Here is a 22,864-nt window from a genome sequence, read left to right as displayed (position 1 = left end):
TTGGAGATTCCAAAGCAAGCGCAGTAATAGTTTGTACGACACATCTGTTCCCTGTTCGTAGAATAGAACAGAAAACCTGCAGTGCTGAAGAGGCTGTTTGGCCCATCGAGTCTGCACCGACTCCCTGACAGAATATCAGGCTCTCTCCCCCGCCCTATCCTTGTAACCCCACACACTTCCCATCGAACCGACACATCCTTGGACACTGAGGAGCAATTTAGCTTGGCCAATCCACCTAACCTGCACGTCTTTGGACCCTGGGAGGCACACAGACACAGGGAGAACGCGCAGACTCCGCACAGACAGTGACCCGAGGCCGGAATTGAACCTGATTCCCTGGCTCTGAGAGGCAGCAGTGCTAACCACTGTGCCGCCGTGCCGTCCTGTTGTTGGTCAGATATATAATTCAAAGCATTATGTAACTCTTCAGAAAACGTGGATGATTTATTATGATCCAAAATCTATGCTGCTAACTAATTTGAGATATCCAATCAAATTGATCTCTCAATCAAGGAGACAATTGGGTTTATCTTTGTGACTGAAGTGAGTGCTGCATATTCTGTTTGAGTGCGCAAAACAGAATTTCTTTTGTTTTATCATTTGAAGTTGAGGCAATGACCTAGTGGTATTATCGCTAGACTATTAATCCAGAAACTCAGCTGATATTCTGGGGACCTGGTTTCGAATCCCGCCGCGGCAGATGGGGGAATTTGAATTCAATAAAAAATATCTGGAATTAAGAATCTCCTGATGACTGTGTTAAATTTACTTGGACACTAAAGGACTATGGATTGCACCTGAATATCCTCTTGAGCTGCATTCATCCTCCTTGACTACTGGAAATATCGCTGAATCTACTTCGTATAAGCCTAGTAACGTTGAAAGCGTTAGTTAGTGAATAATCTTCAGCTGTTTTCAGGGCACGACAAGTGAGGTGACCAGGCGGGTTAATGAAGCAACATTCGGGAGTGAAGACCTCCTATTGTAGCCTCCTAAAGAACTCAGTCATCAGGAGCTTAGGCCCTGAGAGGAAATGCTGCTGCCCAGACATCCCATAATTGTTGTTTCCGAGCGCAGCAAGAAGACACTTGGGTGCTTCAGATATTCGGCTGCCTGAAGTAATGTGCTGATCTTTCTAAGCAGCTTATTTGCATGCACCTTCTGATGCTCAAAGGAAAGACATGCCTGTGCTGTAGAACCAGCAGATGAAAGCAGCGTGTGGGTATAAAGCCCCACCATGGGATGGAATCCTGTCCTCCTGCGTCAGAGACACAAACTCGGAACATTAACCAGGAGCCAGTAGTACATTGAAGTGCACGAGTCCCTCACCATCCCCGCCCACTCCATACCTCCCCCTTTGATTTTCTCTCAGACGGATGGAAAGCAATCTTTTCTTTATCGCGTTGCTCAAGGAATCCAAGTAAGATGGGGATGAGCAACATCTGTCTTCTAATTGGGACACAAGTCAAGAGCATTAAAGAATCCATAAATCTGTTTACTTTCTCATTAAATTAAGTCCTTATTAACTTGGGTCGCTACCGTTTGGTGAGTTGTGGACTTATGTCACCAGACCTTGGGGTGGCACAGTGGTTAGCACTGCTGCCTCACAGCGCCAGAGACCCGGGTTCGATTCCGACCGTAGGTCACTGTCTGTGTGGAGTCTGCAAGTTCTCCCCGTGTCTGGGTGGGTTTCCTCCGGATGCTCCGGTTTCCTCCCACCGTCCAAAGATGTGCGGGTTAGGTGGATTGTCCATGCTAAATTGACCCTAGTTTCGGGGGGATTGGCAGGGTAAATATGTGAGGTTACAGAGATAGGATGGGATTGTTGTTGGTGCAGACTCGATGGGCCGAATGGCCTCCTTCTGAACTGGAGGGATCCTATGATTGCAAGTTACGTCGCGTGCGCAGCACAAGGAAACAGGCCATTCGGCCCATTTGATTCATGCCAACGTTTCTGCACCATAATGGTTTCCACTTGTCTTCTAATCCTATGGGCACACCATTCTGTTCCTTAATTCTCCCACGTGTTTCTCCAGTTTCTCCATAAATTCACCTCAACTGTTCCCATGGTAACAAGTTCCACATTTTCATTGAACAAGTTTCTCCTGATTCCCTATTGTAATGTTGAGTGACCATCTTGCACTTTATAGCCTGTGGGTTTGGATTCTCCCATAACTGGAAGTCTGTACATCAATCCTATCAAACCCTTTAATTATGTCAAAAGGCCTCTATCAGGTCACCTCAATGCCCCCCCCCCCTCCCCCCCCCCCTCTCCCCCCCTGTCTAGAGAAAAGAACCCCAGCCCCTTCAGCCTTTCCTCTCACTTCTGGTTTCTCCTCGTGAATCTTTTTTGCACCCTTTCCAATACCTCTTTATCCTTCCTACAACATGGAGACCAAAGCTGTGGTGCTCCCAAGTCTGGTCTCACCAACATTGCATCCACATCTGATGTGATTTTCCTTCTTTTCAAATCTGTTCCTCGAGAATCAATTTCCAGGGCTTGGCTTTGGTAGTTTTAAGCATCCTTATTAACTTGGGTCACTACCTTTTGGTGAGTTGTGGATTTCTGTCACCAGACCTTGAGGTGGCGCAGTGGTTAGCACGGCTGCCTCACAGCGCCAGAGACCCGGGTTCGATTCCGACCTCGGGTGACTGTCTGCGTGGAGTCTGCGAGTTCTCCCCAGGTCTGCGTGGGATTCCTCCCAGGCGCTCCGGTTTCCTTCCACAAGATGTGCGGGTTGGGTGGATTGGCCATGTTAAATTGCCCTTTAGTGTCAGGGTGATTTACAGAGGTTATGGGGATAGGGCGTGGGTGGGATTGTTGTCAGGGCAGTCTCGGTAGGCTGAGTGGCCTCCTTCTGCACTACAAGGATTCCATGATTCTATGCTCCAATTTAGATTCTTATTATCCAAACAAAATGCATTGTGCTTATTATTCTTATCGAAAGTACCACATCACTTTCACTTAGAGCACAGTGGTTAGCACTGCTGCCTCACAGCACCAGGGACCTGGGTTTGATTATCGGCTTGGGTCACTGTCTGTGTCGAGTCTGCATGTTCTTTCCGTGTCTGCGTGGGTTTCCTCCGGGTGTTCCGGTTTCTTCCCACAGTCCAAAAGACGTGCTGGTTAGGTGCATGCTAAATTCTCCCTCAGTGTTACCCAAACAGGCGCCGGAGAGTGGCGACTAGGGGATTTTCACAGTAACTTCATCGCAGTGTTAATGCAAGTCTACTTGTGACACTAATAAGTAAACTTTATTGAAAACCATTTGTCAATTTTGCACCCACTCGACACATCTATTAAAGGCTTATTAAAATCAGACTATGTCTAAAAACCACCATGTCAAATGGGGATACTATTCAGAATTTGAGGTATGTAGGAGGATATCTGATTCATTATATTTGTGAGTACTTGGGGATACAGTGTGTAAAATAATTGATTCTGTTTCACAGGCCTTCACATCATGGTGAGCCTCACAATTACTTCAGGGCCCTGTTCTCAAAATCTTAAATTCGCCAAGGACATGGAAGGTTTATTCCCCGTTTGCCGTTCAGGCATCATCACGCTCTTTTTTTCTTCCAGTCTGAATTACATGAAGCTCGGATTTAATTATGCAGTCTTGCAATGGGTGATGAATGAGAATTTATAATTTATTCAGCCTCTCAGTAAAACATCTGGGAGAACAGCTCTCAGGCTCTCGCTTGCACAGGGCCTCAGATGCAGAAGGAGCGCTGAAGTTGTGGAAATTGGTATCTTCAGGCGAGGACGCAAAGGGGAAACGCACATCACTTTTACCTGAGCTCCGAACCTCAGGACGGCCAATCTGTCACTAAGCTGCCTTTCAGGCTTAAGCAACACGTGTTTGATTGCCCCTTATGAAGCAGTTTGTGACTGCACAAGACAGTTCAATGTTCACGGACCTGATTTGATTTATTATTGTCGCATGTATTGTATACAGTGAAAAATATTGTTTCTTGCGCGCTATACAGATAAAGCATACCATTCATAGAGAAGGAGAGGGTGCAGAATGTAGTGTTACAGTCACAGCTAGGGTGTAGAGAAAGATCAGCTTAATGCGAGGTAGGTCCATTCAAAAGTCTGATGGCAGCAGGGAAGAAGCTGTTCTTGAGTCGGTTGGTACGCGACCTCAGACTTTTGGATCTTTTTCCCGAAGGAAGAAAGTGGAAGAGAGTATGTCCGGGGTGCGTGGTGTCCGTAATTATGCTGGCTGCTTTCCCGAGGCAGCGGGAAGTGTAGACAGAGTTGATGCATGGGAGGCTGGTTTGCGTGATGGACTGGGCTTTGTTCACGACCCTTTGTAGTTTCTTGTGGCCTTGGACAGAGCAGGAGCCATGAGGTGATGGCCTACTGCTATTATTGCTAAACTACTAAACCAGAAACTCAGCTGGTGTTCTGGGGTCCTGGGTTCAAATCCCCCCACAGCTGAGGGCGGAATTTGAATTCAATAAAAAATATTTGGAATTAAGAATCTACTGATGACCATGAAACCATCGTTGGAAAAACCCACCTGGTTCACTAATGTCCCTTTCGTGAAGGAAATCTGCTGTCCTTACCTGGTCTGGCCTACATGACACTCCAGAGCCACAGCAATGTGGTTGACTTTCAACTGCCCTCTAAACGAGGGCAACTCGGAATGGGCAATAAATATGTAAGAAGTCTCACAGGTTTGTAGTTTCTACAAAGATGCAAGAAAGCAGACAAGATACCGAAAGTTTCAATAAATGCTGGCCAGCCAGCAATGCCCATGTCCCATGAATGAATTTTTTAAAAAAATCCTCATTAATGAATGTGCTCTCCACCCAAAATACATCAGAAGACTTGCTTCTAAAGTATTATGGCACACCATTTTGGATGTGATACAGTTCCAACTCGTCAAAGTGACTTCAGTTACATTGCTGGAATGGGGAAGGTGAGGTTCTTCTCCGTAATGAAGCGAAGGTTGAGAAGAGATTTGGTGGAAGAGCTTAAAACCGCGAGGGCAGGTAATCTGGAGAGAAACTGTTCCCGTTTGTGGAACGGTTACGAGCCAGAGGTCACCGTTTTAAGGTGATTGACGACTTGAAGCTTTTCTAGACAGTGAAATTTGAGCATTGGGAATGCATTGCCTGAGTGCGTGTGGTGGAGGCAGATTCAATCTCGTTTATGTAGAGGGATTGGTTAACTATTTGAAGAGGGAAAAAAGCAATGCCTGGCTACAGGGAAAGGCGGGAGAATGGGACCAGCTGTGTTGCTCTTGGGAAGAGCTGGCAAGGATATGGGCTGAATGACCTCCTGGACTGCAGCTGTTCTGTGATTCTATGAAGTCAATCGAGGTTCTATTTTTATAACTCGAACCTTCAGAGTAAAGGGTAGAATGATCTGATCGCCAGCATTGTTGCAGCCTCTGGACCCATTCACACCACATTCAGTTTTCACTTTTGAATTATTCTTTTGCTATTCTGGTGATTTGTATTGTCTGCAACAGAGCGGTTCTGCGGGGCTTAGCAATCCATCTTCCTCTGCCAAATTCTGTGTTGGCCTCTGAGTGTTGCCAGCTAGCTGAGGGAGTCAGACAATGCTTGTTAAATGAAGGTTACGACAATTCGCTGTATGTGAAACAATTTGGGAGATGTAATTTGAGCATTATGTAAATGGTAGTCATTATTGCTGTGCCTGTATCAAATGTTCAACTTGCTGGAAAAGGACTGACGCTTTTATTCCTGTGTCACTCATTTGCTTTATTGCTTTTGAATATGTTTGCTGCACGAACTGTTCCTTCTTCTCACTCTGTAGTTCAGTCCGTACTGGGACTGTGTTGTACATCCTCCCATACAGGCTTTACATCACGCTTTCTGGTCAGCGCTGTTATTTGATTTATTGTTGTCACATGTATTAACATACAGTGAAAAGTATTGTTTCTTGCGCGCTGTACAGACAAAGCATACCATTCATAGAGAAAGAAAGGAGAGAGTGCAGAATGTAGTGTTGCAGTCTTAGCTAGGGTGTAGAGAAAGATCAACTTAATGCAAGGTGAGTCCATTCAAAAGTCTGACGGCAGCAGGGAAGAAGCTGTTCTTGAGTCGGTTGGCACGTGACCTCAGGCTTTTGTCTCTTTTTCCCGACGGAAGAAGGTGGAAGAGAGAATGTCCGGGGTGCGTGGGGTTCTTGATTATGCTGGCTGCTTTGCCGATGCAGCGGGAAGTGTAGACAGAGTCAATGGACGGGAGGCTGGTTTGCGTGATGGATTGGGCTGCATTCACGACCTTTTGTTGTTCCTTGCGGTCTTGGGCAGAGCAGGAGCCCATACCAAGCTGTGATGCACCCAGAAAGAATGCTTGTTATCGTCCACATTCTAACCTGCACCAGGTTCCATCCACCTAAACCTTTCCCTTGACCCTTTAGGTGACCTACCTTGACCAAGTCTCTGGTCGCCTGTCTTTGCATGAGCAATGGGGAGGCCATGGCCGAGTGGTATTATTGCCAGACTATTAATTCAGAAACTCAGCTAATGTTCTGGGGTTCCCAGGTTCAAATCCCGCCACGGCAGCTGGTGGAATTTGAATTCAATAAAAAAAAATCTGGAATTAAGAATCTGCTGATGACCATGAAACCATTGTCGATTGTCGGAAAAACCCATCTGGTTCACTAATGTTCTTGAGGGAAGGAAATCTGCCGTCCTTACCTGGTCTGGCCTACATGTGACTTCAGAGCCACAGCAATGTGGTTGACTCTCAACTTCCCTCTGAAATGGCCTTGCAAGCTATTCAGTTCAAGTGCAACTAGGAATGGGCAATAAATACTGGCCCAGCCAGTGACACATATGTCCCACGAATGAATAAAAAAAAGAATCTCCTGCTTGTTCAACAGATCCTTATGAAGTGACGTGAAGAGTGTTGTTTCGATAAAAGCGTTCTATCAATGTAAGTGGGTGTCGGGATTGCCGGCTCTCCAGGATTGGCCAGGAGTCTCCAGCCATTGAAGATCAATCTCCAGGACACTGCTGTGTGTAACTAGACGGCACAGTGGTTAGCATCGCTGCCTCACAGCGCCAGGGACCCGGGTTCGATTCCCGCCTCGGGTCACTGTCTGTGCTGGAGTCTCCCAGTGTCTCCGTGGGTTTCCTCCGGGTGCTCCGGTTTCCTCCCACAGTCCAAAAGATGTTTAGGTTAGATGGATTGGCCATGCTAAATTGTCCTGTAGTGTCTCAAGATGTGTAGGTTAGGGGATCAGCAGGGTAAATGTGTGAGGTTATGGGGATAGGGTAAGATGCGCTTTCAGAGAGTCGGTGCAGACTCGATGGTGTCCTTCTGCTCTGTCGATGGTAGTCATGATGTGGAGATGCCGGCGTTGGACTGGGGTAAACACAGTAAGAAGTCTCACAACACCAGGTTAAAGTCCAACAGGTTTATTTGGTAGCAAATGCCATAAGTTTTCGGAGCGTGCTGCTCCTTCGTCAGATGGAGTGGTCTCTGTTCTCCAACTGTGCACTGTTGGAGAACAGAGACCACTCCATCTGACGAAGGAGCAGCGCTCCGAAAGCTTATGGTATTTGCGACCAAATAAACCTGTTGGACTTTAACCTGGTGTTGTGAGACTTCTTACTGTCCTTCTGCTCTGCAGGGATTCCATGAACCCCGGAAAAATACCATTGGGACATCAAGAAGGATCATTAATTTTTGCCATTTCTTTTTATAAAAGTATTGAAAATGGTTTTTAAAAATAGGCTGTTGGGCTGATGTTCAATTGTCGTCTATTTGGGTAATGAGTCTTTCTGCTTTCCAAGTGGCGTAGAAAGGCTGTGCGTCACAAGGATGGATGTGTTGGCCGACTAATGGCTGGAGTGTGGGGCCAAGTCATGTGATGGAACCTCCAGGAATACGTTTAATCACAGTTTTGGCAGCCCTAGTGGGCGTTGTAGTGTTATTAATCTGTTTAAAATTAAACCAAACCGGCAATTTATAAATATAATTACAAGTAATGCAACCAGGAAAGTGCAGAGCTTAGTGTCTAAAAGTCCAAGGTCAGGTGGGCTAACCCCGAGGGGGGGTTTAGTTGGAAGCCTGTCAAAGGTGTGGCCACTGTTGATCGTAAAGTCTGAGATCCAGTACCCAGGAACAAGCCGAATGAATTGTAATTTACTTTATCTCGTATTCAGCATCCTTTCAGGGTGTGTGAATCTGTTCTGCCTTTATCCCTATCATTCATGTCCTCTGTTCAAATGCTGGCCTGTTGTTCGTTGACCAGAATGGGTTCGACCCATGAGTTTAACCCTTGGAATATAAAAATACAAGTCTTCAATTAGACCACGGCCGATTTGTAACTTGGATCATTTTACCTGCTTTGCTTCCATAACGCTTAATCATAAAATCCCTATAGCGCAGGAGGAGGCCATTTGGCCCATCGAGTCTGCCCACAATCCCACCCAGGCCCTATCCCCGTAGCCCCACATATTTACCCTGCTAGTCCCCTGACACTAGGGTCAATTTAGCATGGCCAAATAACCTAACCCACACATCTTTGGACTGTCGGAGGAAACCGGAGCACCCAGAGGAAACCCACGCAGACACGGGGGGAATGTGCAGACCCCACACAGACGGTGACCCAAGGCCGGAATTGGACCCAGGTCCCTGGCACTGTGAGGCAGCAGTGCTAACCACTGTGCCATCGTGTCGCCCCAATACCCTTGTCTAACAAAAATCTATCAATCTCTCTGTAGAAATTCCAGGCTTGACATCTTTTTGGGGGAGTGCAGTTCATATCGAGGCTCCTTCTCATCATGAGCAGTCCTGTTTACCCTCCAGCTATCTTCCCATTCCCCCAAGGCCCTCCCCTGCGAGTCACTATTCGGGTGTTAAGCATCACAGTGTCAACAAGGTATTTCAGGGCAAGATGTGGGGTGGGGGGAAATTGCAGGGCCGTTCCATAAACATGTGGACCCAGGAGAAGCTGGGAATGGGAAGATTGGGTCTGCTCCTCTTCGCCCTCTGATCATGGACACCCCGACGAATCGTACCAGCCTGACCTCCACCACGGTTACCATCTGTGCCCGCTTTTGGCCAACAGTCTGTGATCACACCTGGGCTCTCCCGCTCGTATGTGTCTCAGCAAACCATTGCTCCAACACCCGTCATGAACTAAATTCGATTGGTACTCAAAACTAAGCGTGAAGCTCGATCGTGGAACCCATTTACGTCCAATGCTGGATCAGCGAATGTAGGAGTTGGAACAGACTAGAAGGGGTGGTCGAAACAGATTCAATAGTCAGTTTCAAGATTGAGTGCGTACTTGCAGGGGAAAAAATTCCAGGTCTGCAGGGGAAGAGCAAGAGAGTGGGGCTTATCGGGTAACTCCCTCAAAAAATACAACCGAGGCAAGGGTGGATTCCCCTCCCTGAATGCTTTTGTTTTCTTTATTCTTTTGTGGGATGTGGATGTTGCTGGTATTTGTTGCCCATCCCTAATTGTCCTCAACAGAGTGACTTATCGGGCCGTTTCAGAGGGGAAGTTGAGAGTCAACCACATTGCTGTAGGCCGGACCAGATAAGGATGGCAGATTTCCTTCATTAGTGAACTGCGGGCGTGACCTTCTAAGTGCCACCAGGCTGCGTTTTAACACATCCGTCAGAAAGCCCTATCGTAGTGTCGAAATGCTTCCACTCCTGTGTTCATACCGGTGGGATTGGTTTACGTTGGGGCCTGAGTGGCTAAGCATCAGCCACTTGTGGTACTTCACTGTACGTGATTCTTCTGCGTAAATTAGGCAACCTCGATATAACCATCGCTGCTAAATCGTCTTGGAATCGGTGAATGGTTACAGCGCAGAAGGAGGCCATTTAGCCTGCTGCGGCTGTGCTGGCCCTCTGCAAGGGCAACCCATCTAGTTGCACCCACCACCACCCTTCCCTGTAACACTTAAGATTTAATGGTTCATAATGAATCTTTTGGCATAATTATTTGAGGGAGAAGTGGTCAACTTTTGGGAATATTATTCCTTTTCTGGCACCGTGTTCAAGTGGATTCATGGGAATGAGGATAGTAATTAGTTCCTTTGTTATTTCAAATGGGATTTTGCCGATCTTAAAAACAGTTCGTAACGAGAAAACTGTTAGAATCGTAGAATCCCTACAGTGCAGAAGGAAGCCATTCGGCCCATCGAGTCTGCACCGTCCACAATCCCACCCAGGCCCTATCCCCGTAACCCCATATATTTACCCTGCTAATCCCCCTGACACTACGGTCAATTTAGCCTGGCCAATCAACCAAGGGCAGCATGGTGGCACAAGGGGCGGCACAGTGGTTAGCACTGCTGCCTCACAGCGCCAGGGACCCGGGTTCGATTCCCGGCTTGGGTGACTATCTGTGGTGTCTGTGTGGGTTTCCTCCGGGTGCAACGGTTTCCTCCCACAGTCCAACGATGTGCGGGTTAGGTGGATCAGGCATGCTAACTTGTCCCTTAGTGCCAGGGGGATGAGCTAGGGTAAATGTATGGGGCTACGGGGATAGGGCCCGGATGGGAATTGTGGTCGGTAAAGACGCGATGGGCTGAATGGCCTCCTCCTGCACTGGAGGGTTTCTAAGATTCTAACCTAACCGAGAGAAATAGCTAAACTGTTCAGCACTTCCATTGTGATATTTGTGTAATTTTGCAATGAAAACTAATCATGGGACAGCTACATGAAGGCTGATGTAGCAACGCCAGCCTTTCCTGTCTGTACCTTAAGATTCTTGGTATAGAATTGTAGCATGGTGCAGCTCAGAAAGAAGCCACCTGGTCCAGCTTCCCTTGTATCCTTTCACATTTTCCCATCAAATGTTTATCCAATTCCCCTTTGAAAGTTCCTATGGAATCTGCTTCCATTCAAGCAGCACCTTCCAATCACACCTCGCTGCGTAAATATTTATCCTTGCAACACCTCTGGTACTTCTGCCAATTACTGTGGACCAGGTTACCAGCCTTCCGTCCACCGTTCCTGCTCTGATCCTGGACCAGAACCCTACACTGTTGTTGAGATCCAGTTTGGCATCAATAACATTTTGTTTCAACTAGACAAAGTTTGTGATTCATGGCACTTACTCGGTGACTAAGGGCTGAGAATTCCAAGTGTTTTGAAGAAAGGAAACTAAAATTTACTTTCCAAGGTCAGAAAGATTATTTACAATATCTGTCTTATACTTTAACATTGAAGGTTAATATGAGATGCATGCGAATTAACAGGCACACCACTCTGCACAAGAAATACCAAATGTGGCCAAAACAAAGTCCACGGATTTAGAATACAATCCCTACAGCGCAGAAGGAGACCATTCGGCCCATCGAGTCTGCACCGATCACATCCCATCCAGGCTCTATTCCCCCCAACCCCACATAGTTACCATGCTAATCCCCCTGACACTAGGGTCAATGTAGCATGGCCAATCCACTTAACCTGCACATCTTTGGACTGTGGGAGGAAACCAGAGCACCCGGAGGAAACCCACGCAGATCCCGTGAAACTTTGCCACACCCTCCCAAAGGCAAGTATTCTTTTTGTCCCTTGGCAGGGAGGCCCTAGCTACATAGAACTCCAGGCGTGGTCTTATTAAAGTATAATATTTGTAGCAAGACCGTCTCCTCACAGAAAACACACACTCTTTGTCTTTCATTCCTTTTATTCATTTGTGGGATGTGGGCGTCGCTGGCTGGGTCAGTATTTATTGCCCATCCCTTGTTGTCCTTGGAGGGCTGTTGAGAGTCAACCACATTGCTGTGGCTCTGGAGTCACATGTAGGCCAGACCGGGTAAGGACGGCAGATTTCCTCCCGTAAAGGACATGAGTGAACCAGATGGGTTTTTCCGACAATCGACAATGGTTTCATGGTCATCAGTAGATTCTTAATTCCAGATGTTTTTTTATTGAATCCAAATTCCACTGTTTGCCGTGGCGGGATTCGAACCCGGGTCCCCAGAACATTAACTGAATTTCTGGATTAATAGTCTAGCCGTTCCAATTCACGTACTCCTGTTATCTATTTGTGGTGTGGAGATGCCGGCGTTGGACTGGGGTGAACACAGTAAGAAGTCTCACAACACCAGGTTAAAGTCCAACAGGTTTATTTGGAGGCAAATACCATAAGCTTTCGGAGCACTTCGTCAGATGGAGTGGAAATCTGCTCTCAAACAGTGCAAACAGACAAAATCAAGTTGCAGAATACTGCAACTTGATTTTGTCTGTTTAATCTATTTGTGGAGCAGGATGGTTACTGTACTGACTTTAGTCTATGATACAGGGAGAATGTGCAAACTCCACACACGCGGTGACCCGAGGCTGGAATTGAACCCGGGTCCCTGGCGCTGTGAGGCTGCAGTGCTAACCACTGTGCTGCCCATTTTTCAACAACCCAGCCAGATGTCGATAACACTGAGTCAACTGATCTCACTGAAATTCATGTCTCCCTCATGAGAGGCTCTAGTCATCACCTTCTAATCTGGGAATTCTCTCCAAATGTCACTCAACGACGGCCCACCTCACAGGGATTCACTCTCCTCTCCTAAGATTCTATTCCCTGGATTCCCGAGTCTCTCCAACTCAGAAGCACCATTTCAGTTCTTCGGCTGCGCTGAATAGGAAACTACTACTCTAAATGGGCAACTTTGCCCCAACGACCAACAGCATGGAGGCACCAACCTTCAGCTGTCTCCTTGGAACTTCAGGACTTCTCCTGAACCCTCTACATTAATGTCTGCAATCCGTTGTCCTTGTTTCGAGCCTGTTTCTCTGCTTTTTTTATCTTTTAAGTTAACAGTGACCCTCTGTTGTTCCTATAACTAGGACTGTTCTTTTTTGGACCTCACCCTTTCCCCTGTCTGGACACTGACACTGATTAAAACTGACTGCCTTTAGAACTGGTGCTTAGACTGATCTGGTGACTTTATCACAATACTCCCAAGGTCTGGCTGTTAAGGTTAGGAAGGAACAAATGTTACAAGATGCACCATCAATTATGCAAAGACTCGTTGTTGCAAAATAACAGGCTTTTATTTATGAAAGAACTGGAGCACACCTGAGCCGATAGCTAATCCGAACTGAGGCAAAAGGGGCGGAGAGCAGTCGCCTTTATACCCAGAGAAGGGCGGAGTCCCGGATTGAGGCAGCAGGGGCGTGTCCAGGCATGTCACACAAACAGAGAATACTACAGTGGTTCACCACACAAGCTTTGGAGCCCCCTGTGTTTTAAGTGTTACAATCTACGGGGGCGGGACGGTAGCACAGTGGTTAGCACTGCTGCCTCACAGCAGTAGGGATCCGGGTTCAATTCCCTGGCACTGTCTGTGTGGAGTTTGCACATTCTCTCCGTGTCTGCGTGGGTTTCCTCCGGGTGCTCCAGCTTCCTCCCACAGTCCGAAAAACATGCTGGTTAGGGTGCATTGGCCATGCTAAATTCACCCTCGGTGTACCCGAACAGTCGCTGGAGTGTGGCGACTAGGGGATTTTCACAGTAACTTCATTGCAGTGTTAATGTAAGCCTTACTTGTGACTAATAAATAAACCTTCAAAACTTTAAAAAAAACAATCTCCACAGATTGCAGATTCTCACATGGGGACAAAGGATGGCTTTCATCACAGACTTTATTTACTTCCACTCATGATGTCAAACAGCCCAAGCGAATCAAATCACGTCAAATTAAATCCTCCTCATAATCTTCGTTTCTCCTAATGTATGGTGTGCAGGGTTGGACGCAGAACTCAACTTGGGGCCTAACCAGTGTTTTAGAAGTATTTACCGTAACTGTCTTTGTAACGACTTTAATCAGGCAATTGAGGTGGGCCTGTTAGAATAAGAAGTCCTTGATTAAGGGGTCCGTGAGCTATCTTGCATGTTATCGGCTGCACAACCTTTTCAGTTTTCTAAAAAAAAACCTTTAATTGATGTTTTCTTTGCACTTCAGTCCCACGCTCCTGGTCTACGGGCACCCTGTGCGGAGGGGGGACGGGGAAGGAGGATGACCTCCTCGTGAACCTGCTCCTGGGCCTGGCAAGACGTTCCATCTACAGGGTCCAGGCAGCCGGCGATTGAAGGGGTCGTCCAACCCGATTGTCTGGCCCTCTACCGCGGCGATATTCGCGGCCGGGTGTCCCTGGAAAGGGAGCATGCGGTGTTCCAGGGGCACAGTTGACGCCTTCCGTGCCCGCTGGGCACCGCAGGGGATAGGGGTGTATTATTGACCCCTTTAATCACATTTTAATTTGATGTTTTAAGTTTCCTCTCTGCTTTGTCTTTTGTTTCGGGCGGTTCCCCTCCTTTTAGGGAGCTGCCCCTTTTTGAGTTGTCGCTGAGTTAGTTTGATTTTGTTTATTGGGTTGGACAACCAAAAATATCCCTGATTAAGGGCTAAATTGATGGGCCGATCAGGGAGCCTCTTGTTTTGTATTTAACCAGGAGTGTCAGTTCCCCTGGGACTCCTGGTGTAGACTGCTAACTGATAGCACTCTGTATGCTGTTGTCAGACTTGTGAATGAAGGGCCTCTCAGTGAAGGGACGTCTGCCTCCGAGGGCTTATTACAGCCTTGTTTTAGTATCATACCTTCCTTAGTCATTTGATAATATTTTGAGTTTTCCATGCGATTTGTTCTTGCTCTTCATGCGGGCAGAGAAGTGCGAGGCTGTCCCACGTAACCTTGGATTTGCCCAGAGGTTTCTCTGGTGTGTAACATGGTGCCTGTGATATTACACCTCTCAAAATTTCAATGTCCATTCCAGCTCTGAAATGTTTTCACTGTGCCACCCGTAGCGCAGTGGTGAGCGCTGCTGCCTCACAGCGCCAGGGACCTGGGTTCGATTCCCGGCTTGGGGTCACTGTCCGTGTGGAGTTTGCACAGTCTCCCCGTGTCTGCGTGGGTTCCCTTCGGGTGCTCCGGTTTCCTCCCACACTCCAAAGGTGGGCAAGTTAGGTGGATTGGCTGTGCTAAATTGTCCCTTAGTGTCAGGGAAAATAGCAGGGTAAGTACATGGGTTTACGGGAATAGGGCCTGTGTGGGATTGTTATCAGTGCAGGCTTGATGGGCCGGATGCACTGCAGGGATTCTGTGATACTATGTTGCCTCACAGTGCCCATCTCTGGGGGATCCAGAACTAGAGGTCATAGTTTGAGGATAAGGGGTAAATCTTTTAGAACCGAGGGGAGGAGAAATTTCTTCACCCAGTGAGTGGTGGCACGGCACGGTGGTTAGCACTGCTGCCTCACAGCACCAGGGACCCGGGTTCAATTCCCGGCTTGGGTCACTGCCTGTGCAAAGTCTGCACGCTCTCCCTGTGTCCACGTGGGTTTCCTCCGGGTGCTCCGGTTTCCTCCCACATTCCGAAAGATGTGCTGGTTAGGGTGCATTGACCCGGACAGACCCCGGAGTGTGGCGACTAGGGGAATTTCACAGTAACTTCATTGCAGTGATAATGTAAGCCTTACTTGTGACTAATAAATAAACTTCAACTTGGTGAATGTGTGGAGTTTGTTACCACAGAAAGTAGTTGAGGCCAAAACATTGTGTGATTTCATAGAAAAAGTTAGATATAGTTCTTGGGGCTAAAGGGATCAAGGGATATGGGGGGGGAAGGGAGGGATCAAGATATTGAATTTGATGATCAGCCATGATAATGAATGGTGGAGCAGGCTCGAAGGGCCGAACGGCTTCCTCCTGCTTCTAGTTTCTATGAGTGCCTTCGCTATTCGATATTGGCTGGGGCGTTGTACCTCGGAGAGCTGAGCCAACCTGTTCCATATCGACCCGAGAATGGGCTGGCTAAAGCAAAGTGCATTGCAAACACGAAGGGATTACAAGAGGAGCCGATCTCGACTCTGGTTCTAAAGATTTGTTTTTCTTCTCCTTCAGGAAATCAAACCAAAAGGAGGAGAACATTGGTGCACGCAGCAGAATTTACTGTAAGTAATCAGTCCTCTTTACATTTACATCCCTATGAAAAGAAACTGTGAATTAAATTTCTACTTTTAGCCGACATTGCGTTTAGTCGAACTTTCACAATTGAAGAATGTATCAACAGGGCAAAAGTAATCTCTTAATAACAAAGCCACAGCTTTATTAGATTTAATTTTTGCCTAACCAGACTGTATATAATAGCAGGTAGATTCTAAGCAAGCGTTGGTATGTGGCTTTGGGTTGCCACTTCTCCTGGGTTTCCCTGGAGCATCCAGGAATTAAATATTAATCTCGGGCCCACAAGGGATGTCACAGGGACAACAAGTGGTTGTGCCTTTTTTAAAGGAAGGATTCTTTGAAAGCTTTGCTTGTTGGAATTTGTGAGCTGAAGTGGTCAGGCTGTTGGGGTCAGTTTTGACGGTCAGTCAAATGAATTTTTCTGCGGTGATGATGCAGGAAGTGTCATTGTCCAGCGTTGCGACCTCCCCTTGAACTGGCCTGCGCGAGTCTGTCAAACGGCGTGGGCACCCAGACGTTGCTGCCGCTGTGTTTGCGCTGCTCCACAAGCCGCATTGACTGCTATCTCTGTTACACCTCATGGAATTGATGGAAATTTCCATTTAGTGCTGTTCGTCTTGCTGGAGAAGTCCCGAGAAATGTTAACCGCTTGTTGAGTGAGGAGCAACTGGGTGTATTAACTTCATAGAGGGTCGCACGGTGGCACAGTGGGTTAGCACTGCTGCCTCACAGCGCCGGGGACCCAGGTTCGATTCCCGGCTTGGGGCACTGTCTGTGCGGAGTCTGCACGTGCTCCCCGTGTCTGCATGGGTTTCCTCCGGGTGCTCCGGTTTCCTCCCACAGTCCGAAAGGCGTGCTGGTTAGGAACATTGGCTGTGCTAAATTCTCCCTCAGTGTACCCGAACAGGCGCCGGAGTGTGGCGACTAGGGGATTTTCACGGTAACTTCATTGCTGTGCTTATGTAAGCCTGCTTGTGACAATAATAAATAAACTTTAATTACTACTAAACTCATTGTGCCAGAAGACCTTATTTTATATTTCTGGAATGCTAAATAACTCCGTGATAAAAATTCCAATGATAAAATCTTTTTAATTTCCGTTAGAGTCTGTTCATCTTTATTCTAGCTTCTCTCAGTCCAGTCGTACTATTTCGCTATCTGAAAATTTAACTTGAAGGACTTTAAGTACTTCTAATTTCCTGGTTTACACTGGGAGTACTTTGGTTGCCTTCTTCCTGGTTGAGGTCACTGTTGTGCGCCAAGACATCCTCGGGTTTAAACTGCCACGGAAAAAGAGGAAATGCCCATCATGGAGATAGCTAGGTTTCTGTGGGCATTTTTTTTAGCGGCGGTACAGCGGCACAGTGGTTAGCACGGCTACTTCACAGCACCAGGGACCAGGGTTCGATTCCCGGCTTGGGTCACTGTCAATGCAGAATGTCTTAAAGGTAGGGAGAGAATAAAGTAAAAGTTAAAGTTTATTTATCAGTCACAATTAGGTCTACATTAACACTGCAATGAAGGTACTGTGAAAATCCCCTAGTCGCCACACTCCGGCGCCTGTTCGGGTACACTGCCAACTGTAACATGGCCAATCCACCTAACCAGCACATCTTTGGACTGTGGGAGGAAATCCACACAGACACGGGGAGAATGTGCAAACTCCACACAGGCAGTGACCTAAGCCGGGAATCGAACCCGGGTCCCTGGCGCTGCGAGGCAGCAGTGCTAACCACTGTGACCCCCGCCACCATGCCGGTATATAATATATATCATACATATGGCAACCATGGCATTTTCTGGGGTGTCCTCGCCCTAAACAACTGCCCTTGGGCTTTTCATAGCAGCGCTGTTAAATAATGGCGGGGGCACTTGTACTCTAAATGGGTTGACCTTGCCTTTTCTATCAGAGCGATGCTTTCCTTATGTTAACAAGAGAGCAGGAATAATGTCCGCAGTCATTAAAAATGATGGATACATTTAACCCTTAACTCCCCGTGACCCTGGGAAGCTGTTCCATTAATTACATTCGCTCAGCGCCAGTGCGGAGGCTTGGGCCTTGTTGCAAGTGGTGCTCGGCCAGCAATTAAGATCCAATTACCTCAATAATGAATTCATCAATCAAAATAAATCCAATTAATGGGCAAAATAATAGACACGCGGCCTACTTTCTCAGCTGTCCATTTGTCACCAGTGACCTTTACATCCAGCTGTGATTTATTAGTCCTATGTTTATAAAAAAAAAGTAGGCTTGTGCACCATGATGGGACCACGTACTCGGAGTACAAGACAGACAACTTGCAAACTATTTGGGCTTGTACCACCTTGTTCATCTTACCAATCTCGGAACAATTTGATCATTGTTTCTGCCTCCGTTTCTTTTCCCTCCACTCCTTGGCCGAAGATATCGAAAGACTTGCATTCATATAGCGCCTTTCACAACCTCAGGACACCCTGAGTGTGCATGGGTGTGTGCGTGTATGCTCGCGTGTGGGCGTGCGCTGGCGTGTGCTGCACTCACGTATGCACTCGCATGTGCACGCGGTGTAATCTGGGCGGCACAGTGGTTAGCACTGCTGCCTCACAGCGCCAGGGACCTGGGTACAATTCCGGCCTCGGGTCACTGTCTGTGCGGAGTTTGCGCATTCTCCCCGTGTCTGCGTGGGTTTCCACCGGGTGCTCCGGTTTCCTCCCACACTCCAAAGATGTGCGGATTAGGCTGATTGGTCATGCTTAATTGACCCTAATGTCAGGGGGATTAGCAGGATAAATATGTGGGGTTACGGAAGTAGGGTTTGGGTGGGATTGTGGTCGGTGCAGACTCGATGGGCTGAATGGCCTCCTTCTGCACTGTAGGGATTCTATGATTACAGTTGGTTTGATGTGCGGGTAAATACATTGGATCGAACCATTTGCATTATTAGGCAAGTCCAGAGTTCGTTTGAATGTCAAAGGGAAGTCAGAGGTGTCGAGAAACTTTGCATCTTAAAGCAGTTCCATGGATAAACAGATGAGGGTACATTACCTTTTATTGACCCAAAAGCAGAGAAAACCGAAATTTGAAGGATTTTTATATTTGAGAAAAGTTAAGTGCGAAGGAGTGCTAAGAGCACTGAAACCTGAGATGAAACAAAGGTAGGGGAGTCTAAAACTAGAGGGCATGGGTTTAAAGGTGAGAGGGGAGAGATACAGGAGTGTCCAGAGGGGCAATTTTTTCACACACAGGGTGGTGAGTGTCAGGAACAAGCTGCCAGAGGTAGTAGTAGAGGGGGGTACAATTTTGTCTTTTGAAAAGCGTTTAGATAGTTACATGGGTACGATGGGTATAGAGGGATATGGGCCAAATGTGGGGAATTGGGATTAGCTTAGGGGTTTTAAAAAAAAAAGGGCGGCATGGACAAGTTGGGCCGAAGGGCCTGTTTCCATGCTGTAAACCTCTATGACTCTAAACAAAGGGGGTAAATGTATTTGAAGAGTTATTGTGAAGAGCTTAGGGGTTGGCTGTGTGAGGAACAACTTCTTGAAACAGCTCGCGGCTGGGGGAGTTGCAGTGTGAATCAACCATCGCCAAAGCAGAAAAGTCTGAGGCTGCAAACAAACAGTCTTGTCCTGAAGTTTTGGATTTCCACAGCAGAGTGGAAGTGAGTCAGAGTCTGTGTGGATTACCTCATTGAAGTGTTAGCAGCTCTGGCTTGGGATACTGTTACTGGGCTTCTTTAGTTAAAATATCAATAGGGGTCTCAACATTGAATTCAACAACTTCAGATAAGTTGCTCTAGCCCACCTCAGTCCCCTTTGTTTTCATTCTATTTTTACTATTCTCTACCTTTTTATTTCTTTCTTGCCTTTCTTCACTTTTCTTCGTCTCCCCCCCCCCCCACTCTTTCCCCCTACTTTATCCCCTTCCCTTACCTTTTCTCCCTTCCCCCTGCTTCCCCTTTTCTACATGTTATCTCTGTCCCATCTTCCATTCCCCCCACATCTTCATCTGTGGACAGCCATTAGCAGCCTTTCCCCTGGTTTCTGTGGCTACGACTCATCTTTCATTCCCTCCCCCTGCAGTATAAATCTCTCCCACTTTCTCAGCCTTTTAGCTTTGACAAAGGGTCACCTGGACTCGAAAAGTCAGCTCTTTTCTCTCCTTGCAGATGCTGCCAGACCCTGCTGAGACTTTCCAGCGTTTTCCCTTTTGGTTATCTATAGGGGATTGTTGCCTGGGTGTGTTTACTTGTAGGTCTGAGCAAGTAGGGAGTCGTTTTGGGGGAATGTTTTGTAAGACTAATTTTAACTGTGTAACTGTAATCGTGTGTGGTTAAATTTTCTTTGTGTCAATAACCCATTTAGTTTTGCTTTTAAAATCCCAAAAGTGTTACCGGATTTCATGCTGTTGAGATGAGTATGTTTTCCTTCTCATTTTCAGAATGCAAAAAAAGGCTGAGGTCCAGTAAGTCAATTTTCTCTCTAGCATTTGGTTTTCTTCGCAGTTAACATCTACTGTGGTCATCGCAAAGGAAATAGTGGCCAGAACACCCTCGCTCTACTTCACGATAGTGCCGATGGGTTTTTAATGTCCATTGAAGGGGCAGACAATGCCTCAGTTTAAGGTCTCAATCGCAATAAGGCGCCTGGAACAGTGCAGGACACCATCGGTACCTCACTGGGACATCAGCCGAGATTTAGTGCACATGGGGCTTGGAGTTTAAAGTTCAGATTCAGGTGAGAGTGGCAGATTGTGCTGAATGAATTGTTTGGGCAAATGTAGCTATCTGGAATCTCCCCCATCCTCAGTCCTGACTCTGGATGGTAGGTGTGGACAGGCTATTCAGCCCCTTGTGGGTGTGGGTATGGGTAGGCCATTCAGCCCCTCAGTGAGTGTGCATAGGCCACTCAGCCCCTTAGTGGCTGTGGGTAGGCCACTCAGCCCCTTAGTGGCTGTGGGTAGGCCATTCAGCCTCTCAGTGGGTGTGTATAGCCACACAGCCCCTTAGTGGGTGTGGGTAGATTATACAGCCCGCAAGTAGCTGTGTGTAGGCCATTCAGCCCGTTAGAACATAGAACAACATAGAAAAGCTACAGCACAAATTGTTCGGCCCACAAGTTGCGTCGAACAATTTCCTTACCTTCTAGGCTCATCTATAACCCTCTACCTTACTAACCTCCATAAACCTATCCAAAAGTCTCTTAAAAGACTCAATCAAATCCGCTTCCACCACCACTACCGGCAGCCGATTCCACGCACCCACCACCCTCTGAGTGAAAAACTTACCCCTAACATCTCCTCTATACCTACTCCCCAGCACCCTAAAGCTGTGACCTCTTGTGGCAACCATTTCAGCCCTGGGTAAAAGCCTCTGAGAATCCACTCTATCAATACCTCTCAACATCTTATACACCTCTATCAGGTCACCTCTCATCCTTCGCCTCTCCTAGTGGCTGTGGGTAGGCCATTCAGCCCCTTAGTGGGTGTGGGTAGGCCATTCAGCCCCTTAGTGGGTGTGTATAGGCCATTCAGCCCCTTAGTGGGTGTGGGTAGGCCATTCAGCCCCTTAGTGGGTGTGTATAGGCCATTCAGCCCCTTAGTGGGCATGTATAGGCCATTCAGCCCCTTAGTGGGCATGTATAGGCCATTCAGCCCCTTAGTGGGTGTGGGTAGGCCATTCAGCCCCTTAGTGGGTGTGGGTAGGCCATTCAGCCCCTTAGTGGGTGTGGGTAGGCCATTCGGCCCGTTAGTGGGCGTGTATAGGCCATTCAGCCCCTTAGTGGGCGTGGGTAGGCCATTCAGCCCCACCTCCACCCCCTTGAAACACACTTCCTCCATCAAGCAGCTGCTTACGACTCCGGATCTCTCTCGTGCTGGCATTCATTTCTGCTCTGCCTTTGTGGAGTGCCCTGCTTTGTTTGATGTTCAAGATGCCATTTTAAATACAGGCTGTTGTTTTTAATAGGATTAGTAATTAATGGTAATAGTATTAATGAGGGCTTCTCGTCCCGTTGACACCTGAATTCAAAACACGTACACGTTGCAGTCCAGTTACTGATTTGATAACTAAAATGCAGAATGTTAATGTATATTCACAACCCTCCCCTTATAAGCTCCCGAAGGCCAATTCTATAACCTTCAACTGAATGACTGACTGTCACTCTTATCCCGCTCCTCCTTTAGTCTGGATTCTGCAAGGCTGGCGGGACCTGATGAGGCAGTTCCCATATCCCAACTATAGGATCTCACACACAGCGCAAAACTGTGTCAGTGGCCTGTATGTGGGTGGCACTGCTGCCTCAGCACCAGGGACCCTGAGGAGGAACTTCTTCACCCAAAGGGTTGTGAATCTGTGGAATTCCCTGCCCTGTGAAGCAGTTGAGGCTACCTCATTGAATGTTTTTAAGGCAAAGTTTTTGAACAGTAAAGGAATTAAGGGTTATGGTGAGCGGGCGGGTAAGTGGAGCTGAGTCCACGAAAAGATCAGCCGTGATCTTAGTGAATGGCGGAGCAGGCTCGAGGGGCCAAATGGCCGCCTCCTGCTCCTAGTTCTTAAGTTTTTATGACCCAAGTTCAATTTCGGCCTTGAGTGACTGTGGAGTTTGCACGGTCTCCCTGTCTGCGTGGGTTTCCTCCCACACTCCAAAGATGTGTAGATTAGGTGGATTGGCCGTGCTAAATTGTCCCCAAGTGTCCCAAGATGTGTGGGTTAGGGGGATTAGCAAGGTGGGGCTACAGTGATAGAACCTGGGTGGGTTGCTCTGTTGGAGAGTCAGTGCAGATTTGATGGGCTGAATGGCCTCCTTCTGCGATTCTATGTGGGATCTGGATTTAAAATGTGCCTCAACGGTATCTCCCCGAATCTGTGATGCAACGAATACATCACACGGCATACTGGTGAAATGTTGTGAAAGATTAAAATCGATCTTAAATCAAGAAATTTCCATTCCTTCTG

General features: G+C 47.4%; 1 protein-coding gene across 2 annotated transcripts in view; it reads left to right on the top strand.

The window, feature by feature from the left end:
• The window catches only part of ndst2a (N-deacetylase/N-sulfotransferase (heparan glucosaminyl) 2a), a 567,251-nt gene that overhangs the window by 258,255 nt on the left and 286,132 nt on the right, over window positions 1-22,864 (top strand). For both annotated transcript variants that reach the window (XM_078199425.1, XM_078199429.1), the window contains one exon: window positions 15,867-15,916. The gene's annotated coding sequence lies outside the window, so the exon portion shown is untranslated. The remainder of the gene's footprint in view (window positions 1-15,866; window positions 15,917-22,864) is intronic.

This window comes from Mustelus asterias, chromosome 28 (genome assembly GCF_964213995.1).
Source record: "Mustelus asterias chromosome 28, sMusAst1.hap1.1, whole genome shotgun sequence".
Lineage (NCBI taxonomy): Eukaryota > Metazoa > Chordata > Chondrichthyes > Carcharhiniformes > Triakidae > Mustelus > Mustelus asterias.
Note: the sequence above shows the minus strand (reverse complement) of the source record. Positions and strands in the feature narration are given on the sequence as shown.